This window comes from Bubalus bubalis, chromosome 12 (genome assembly GCF_019923935.1).
Source record: "Bubalus bubalis isolate 160015118507 breed Murrah chromosome 12, NDDB_SH_1, whole genome shotgun sequence".
NCBI lineage: Eukaryota > Metazoa > Chordata > Mammalia > Artiodactyla > Bovidae > Bubalus > Bubalus bubalis.
Genome location: NC_059168.1, coordinates 100931479 through 100937700, shown reverse-complemented (window position 1 = coordinate 100937700; position 6222 = coordinate 100931479). Strand labels below are relative to the sequence as shown.

At 47.5% G+C, this 6222-nt stretch overlaps 1 long non-coding RNA gene across 1 annotated transcript; it reads right to left on the bottom strand.

Annotated features, from left to right (window-relative positions):
- Nucleotides 1-232: 232 nt before the first annotated feature.
- LOC123328670 lies at nucleotides 233-5880 on the bottom strand. Its single transcript, XR_006543664.2, has 4 exons — nucleotides 5743-5880; nucleotides 3649-3885; nucleotides 3316-3403; nucleotides 233-355 (listed from the first exon to the last, which is right to left on the bottom strand). It is a non-coding gene; the product is annotated as an uncharacterized LOC123328670 (long non-coding RNA).
- Nucleotides 5881-6222: the final 342 nt, after the last annotated feature.

Here is a 6222-nt window from a genome sequence, read left to right as displayed (position 1 = left end):
GGGGAGCGGCCAGCCGCGGGGGAGTGATCGGTCTCGTTTCATCCCGACTGCTGGGCGGATATTGATTGTTCCAATTCACAGGTGAGACATGGAGACTCTGAGAGGTGAAGGAACTTGTCCAAGGCCACACAGCCAGACTTGGGAGGAAAGTTAACCCGCTTCAACTTAACTCGGATCAGGGTGAAGTTTATGCTTAGCACTGAGCACCGTAGTGCCTGACACATAGTAGACGCTCAGTGAATATTGGTTGGTTTGTGGAATGGAGATGAATGAGTGTCTGGCCCTTGACTTTCTTGGCTGGGAGTTAAGGGACTCTGGAACTCTTTAAGAATCAGGAGGTTATCTCTTTTATTATCTGGAGAGAGAGGACCAAAGGAAAAAAAAAAAGATGAAAAGTTTGGAGGGTTTTGAGTGCTCTGGAAAACAGGTGAGGAAATACTACAGATGGCAGGAAGGGAGAAAGTCAAGTGGGCACGTGAAGGGAGAGTGACGCTCTCTGGGGACAGCAAAGGCTGCTAAGTCCCTGCGAGTTGAAATGGCGTGCTTCACGAGCACCAGGAAACCCGGCTTTTGTCCCAGACTCAGGAAATCATTTTCATCCTGCACTTCTCTGGGGTGACAACAGCCACAGTGCTAGGTACTCTTTACTGAGCACTCTTCCGGGCTGGGCAGGCTGGTAAGCACTTCACAAGAGATAACTCAATACATGGGAGACAGTTATTGTTGTTCCCACTTGATGGATAAGGAAATTGAGGTCATGGGTGGTGGAGCAAGGATTTGACCCCAGCTGTGCTGGTCTGTGGGGAAAACAAGGCGAAGATGCTGGAACAGGGAGAGGGGCTGTTATCCTTGGACTAACACTGTCAGTTAGGGCTGGTACCTGGGGTTTCTCCAGGACCCTGAAAGTGTCCATCAAGCTCTCCCAGAACTGAAAACCTAGAGAGGACAGAGGTAGGAAGGAGAAAGGGACCAGAGTGTGAGAGCTGGACCAGGGCTGGACTCTGGGGTCATCTATCCCCAAGAGACTATGGGCAATGTAGACGGGAACAATCAATGTGCCAGTTTCATTTTGTTAAAGTTACTAAGAGGGCGACAGAGGATGAGATGGTTGGATGACATCACCAATTCAATGGACATGAACTTGGGCAAACTCCAGGAGATGGTGAGGGACAGGCAAGCCTGGTGTGCTGCAGTCCATGGGGTCGAGAAGAGTCAGACATGACTTGGCAACTGAACAACAGCTATAAAGTAAACAGCAGTAGTCAGAGCTGGAACATTGAAAGGAAGTGTGGACTGAGTGGGCCAAGCTGGGGAGAGCTGGCCTGAAGCAATGGACAAGAGTTAGTTCAGTGTTTTGTTTTGTTTTGTTTTGTTGTCATTCAGTAGCTAAGGTGTGTCCTACTCTTTGCAATCCCATGGATTGCAGCATGCCATACTTCCCTGTCCTTCACTATCTCCCAGAGTTTGCTCAAACTCATGTCTATTGAGTCAGTAATGCCCTCCAACCATCTCATCCTCTGTCACCCCCTTCTCCTCTTGCCCTCAATCTCTCCCAGCATCAAGGTCTTTTCCAATGAGTTGGCTCTTTGCATCAGGTGCCAAAGTATTGGAGCTTCAGCATCAGTCCTTCCAATGAACATTCAAGGTTGATTTCCTTTAGGATTGACTGATTTGATCTCCTTGCTGTCCAAGGGACTCTCAAGAGTCTTCAGCTCCACAGTTCAAAAACATCAGTTCTTTGGCACTCAGCCTTCTTTGTGGTCCACCTCTCACATCCATACATGACTAGTGGAAAAGCCATAGCTTGTTCAGCTTAGGGTTTTTTCTTCTTCTTCTTTTAAATATTCAGAAACTATGCTTATGAGTGGAGAAATCTCTTTGAACCCCTAAACTGAGTCAGGGGGAGGATTCCATCTATTTCTCACAGCCAATTGCAGATTTTATGAATCCATAATTTTATTTGTCCCAAAATGTGTTCACTGTTTTTGGTTACATTGAAATTTAATATTTTTGTATAACACATACATATATTTCTTTATTCATGATTTTCTTTTCTAAAACCACATTATGGATAGATATTTATTTCCTTTGTGTTAATTTCACGTGGAACATGGAAAGCCCATCATTGGTCATATTCAGGTCTTTTTTTTTTCTTTTTAGTCCTTTGGAAAGTTGCCTCCGTTTATGCTCCCTCTTCTTCCTCTCTCTCTCTTTTTTTCCCCTCTACTTTCTTCTTCTTTAACCCCCAGTGGCACACTCCAACCTTCCCTCTATCACAGTCCCAGTCTTCTTGGTGGTCCTCATCTTTGTACATATCTGTGGCCCCTACAAGACTAGGAGCTTCTCCAGACAGACTCAGTGAATTGTTCATTTTTTTAATTCCCCTAGCCCACAATCTGTATCACATCGTAGGTGCTTAATAAGAGATGATTGAATGAAATAAGAAAAAAAAATGAAGGGACAGAGAATCTTGAGGGTCAGAATTTGACCTCTGCTGGTGCCCTGTAGTCCTGGCCTCAAAAGGAAGCCAGAAAAGCTGCCCCTCATCACTCCACTGCCTGGAGAGTCTGAGACTTTGCCGGGTTTCTTTCCATCCCCTGGTGGTCCGGTGGCTAAGACTCGGTGCTCCCAATGTGGGGGGCCTGGGTTCCATCCCTAGTCAGGGAACTAGATCCCACATGCTGCACCTTTGGGTTCACATGCTGCAACTAAGACCCAAACCAGACGCACACACAAAAAGAATAGTCACTATTTATTGAGCACTTTGGGGTAAGGAAATTAAAACACAGATTTGTTGAGTTGCTCGAGTTTCCATAGGGAGCTGGTGACAGAGTTGAGTAGAAAGGAGAACACACACTTGTTGAGGGCTTGATGCACTGCTCCCACTTTCTGTATATCACAGCCTCTTCACCATGATTCTGTGAGTTAGGGTCTATCATCAACCCCATTTTACAGATCAATCTATTGAGGCTACTGCACCTTCATCCACCACCACTGCCTGGCTGTGAGATGGACAAGAGAACCTCTCTTGCCCTCCAGACCTCAGAAAGCTCTGGCAAATCGATGTCCCACTGAAGGGAAGGGAAGTGGGGGACCACTGGACACAGAACACAAACAGGAAGCCAGCCTTAAAGCACTGACCCAGGCAAGGAGTCCAGGGACAGCTCTGGAAGCCTCTCCTGGTGGCCCCATCTGGCTTCAGAGCCAAGCCTCCCTTCAGCCACTCGGAGCCTGAGTCTTGTCCATGGCATGGCCATGCACACAACCCACAGGTTCCAGAAAGCACAGAGGCCCAGTCAGCTCACCTGAACTCACCTCTTCGGTGGGTGTCCATGCTCAGCCCTGAAGCAGGCACTGAGTCTATGCCGTTCCCCTGGGCTTGCCCCCAGCCTGGAGCCATGGTCTGAAAAGAATGCAGGATTCAAAGTCAGACACCTCTGAGTTAGGTTCTGTCTCTATTCTCATTTACTGTGTGTCTTTACACAAGTGGCTCTGACTCACTGAATCTCTGAAAACTGGGGAAGAGGATTGTCGCAAGCGTTGAATGAGGTGATGCGCACACGGTATCAGCTGTTAGCACAAGCTGGCAACTAGCAGGCATTCAGCACATGTTGCTTATTACTGCTCTTCCTTTTTCATCTCACACACCTTGGAGCCTGCCTTGTCAGTCATCAGTTGCTTTGTAACAAGCAGCCCCAAAACTTAGTGGCTTAAAACAACAACAGGGAATGTCGTGGTGATCCAGTGGTTAAGAATCTGCCTGCAAATGTAGGAGATACGGGTTCGGTCCTTGCTTCAGGAAGACTCCACATGCCTCAGGAAAAAGTAAGCCCATGTGCTGCAGCTACTGAGCCTGAGCTCTTGAGTCTGGAACAAGAGAAGCCACTGCAACGAGAAGTCGGCACACCACAATTAGAGAGGAGTCCCTGCTAGCCACAACTAGAGAATGCCTGCTGGAGAAGGCAATGGCACCCCACTCCAGTACTCTTGCCTGGAAAGTCCCATGGACAGAGGAGCCTGGTAGGCTGCAGTCCATGGGGTGGCTAAGAGTCGGACACGACTGAGCAACTTCACTCTCACTTTTCACTTTCCTGCATTGGAGAAGGAAATGGCAACCCACTCCAGTGTTCTTGCCTGGAGAATCCCAGGGACGGGGGAGCCTCCTGGGCTGCCGTCTATGGGGTCGCACAGAGTCGGACACGACTGAAGCGACTTAGCAGCAGCAGCAGCAGAGAATGCCTGCTCACAGCAACAAAGACCCAGCACAGCCAAAAATAAACAAATACATAAATTTAAACAACTACAAATTGTAATTTCTCACAATTTGGGGGGTTTTGGATGGGTGGAAAAGTTGGCTTAAAGCTCAACATTCAGAAAACTAAGATCATGGCATCCGGTCCCATCACTTCAGGGCAAGTAAGGAAACAGTGGCAGACTATTTTTCTGGGCTCCAAAATCACTGCAGATGGTGACTGCAGCCATGAAATTAAAAGATGCTTACTCCTGGGAAGAAAAGTCATGACCAACCTGGACAGCATATTAAAAAGCAGAGACATTATTTTCCCAACAAAGTTTCATCTAGGCAAGCCTATGGTTTTTCCAGTAGTCACGTATGGATGTGAGAGTTGGACTTTTAAGAAAGCTGAGCACCAAAGAATTGATGCTTTTGAACTGTGGTGTCAGAGGAGACTCTTGAGAGTCCCTTGGACTACAAGGAGACCCAACCAGTCCATCCTAAAGGAAATCAGTCCTGAATATTCATTGGAAGGACTGATATTGAAGCTGAAGCTCCAATACTTTGGCCACATGATGCAAAGAACTGACTCATTGGAAAAGACCCTGACGCTGGGAAAGATTGAAGGCAGGAGGAGAAGGGGACGACAGAGGATGAGATGGTTGCATGGCATCACCAACTCAACGGACATGAGTTTGAGTGAACTCCGGGAGTTGGTGATGGACAGGGAGGCCTGGCGTGCTGCAGTCCATGGGGTTGCAAAGAGCCAGACACGACTGAGCGACTGCACTGAACTGGGTGGGTTCTTCCACTCCACCTGGTACGACTGGGGTCACTGAGGCAGCTGCACTGTCTCTTCTTCCACGAGGTTTCTCGCGCTCCACGGTTTTCCCTGTGGTCCCTCTCTCCGGAAACACAGTCTGGGCTTCCTTAGAGATGACAGCTGGGTTCCAAAGGAGTGAAAGAGGAAGCTGACAGCCCTCTTACAAATGCATCTGTCAGTCAGTGAGTCAGTTCTCAGAACCTCTTGCCTTCCCTCACCCATGTCTTAGCCAAGCCTCCACTCATTCTGTCTAGTGAAGACATTCCATCCAACTGAAAAAACTATTTGTGTGTGTGTGTGTGTTAGTCACTCAGTCGTGTCCAATTCTTTGCAACCCCATGGACTGTAGCCCATTAGGCTCCTCGGTCCATGGATGGCGTTTCCCAGGTAAGAATACCAGAGTGGGTTGCCATTTCATTCTCCAGGGAATCTTCACGACCCAGGGATTGAACCCAGGTCTCCTGCATTGCAGGCAGATTCTTTACCATCTGAGCCACCAGGGAAGCCAAAAAATATTTACTGAGATCCATCATGGCAGCCAGTCAGAGTGCTGAGGAATGGCAAGGTGAGAAATAACTTCTCTCTTCATTCAAGAAACTTTCGAGAGGAATTAAAAAACAACAACAACAACAACAGCAAACCAAACCCAACAAAAATAAAAACTGATTCATCAAGCTCTCGCTACCTCTAGGTGCCACCGAGTTCAAGCTTGTAGTCTTGTGGCAAGACAGGGCAATAAATTGAGACACGAGTTGTCGGAGCAAGGAATGGCGATTATTCTGAAAGCTGGCCAACTGAGAAAATGATAGACTTATGTTCCAAGAGCCATCTTACCTGAGTTAGAATCCACACTTCTTTTATACTAAAAAGAGGGGGTAGTAAAGTCAAACATTTCCTGGTTCCGGTCAGCCTCTGGAGTGTCTGTGTTCATTTCTCCCGTCCTGCAGTCATTTACCAGGTGAGCCTGGTCAGAAGGTTTCCTGGTGAGCTAAACAAAGGTATTTTAGTTTAACGCTCATTACCTGGGAGGCACGGTTCTCAGAGATGGGCCATTATGTATCATTGAAGCTTAGAGGCAACATCCCTTTAGTGATTTAACGTGTAATAGAATACAAATGTTCTTCCCTACTACACAGGCATGGGCCTGAGCTGGGTCTGAATCATC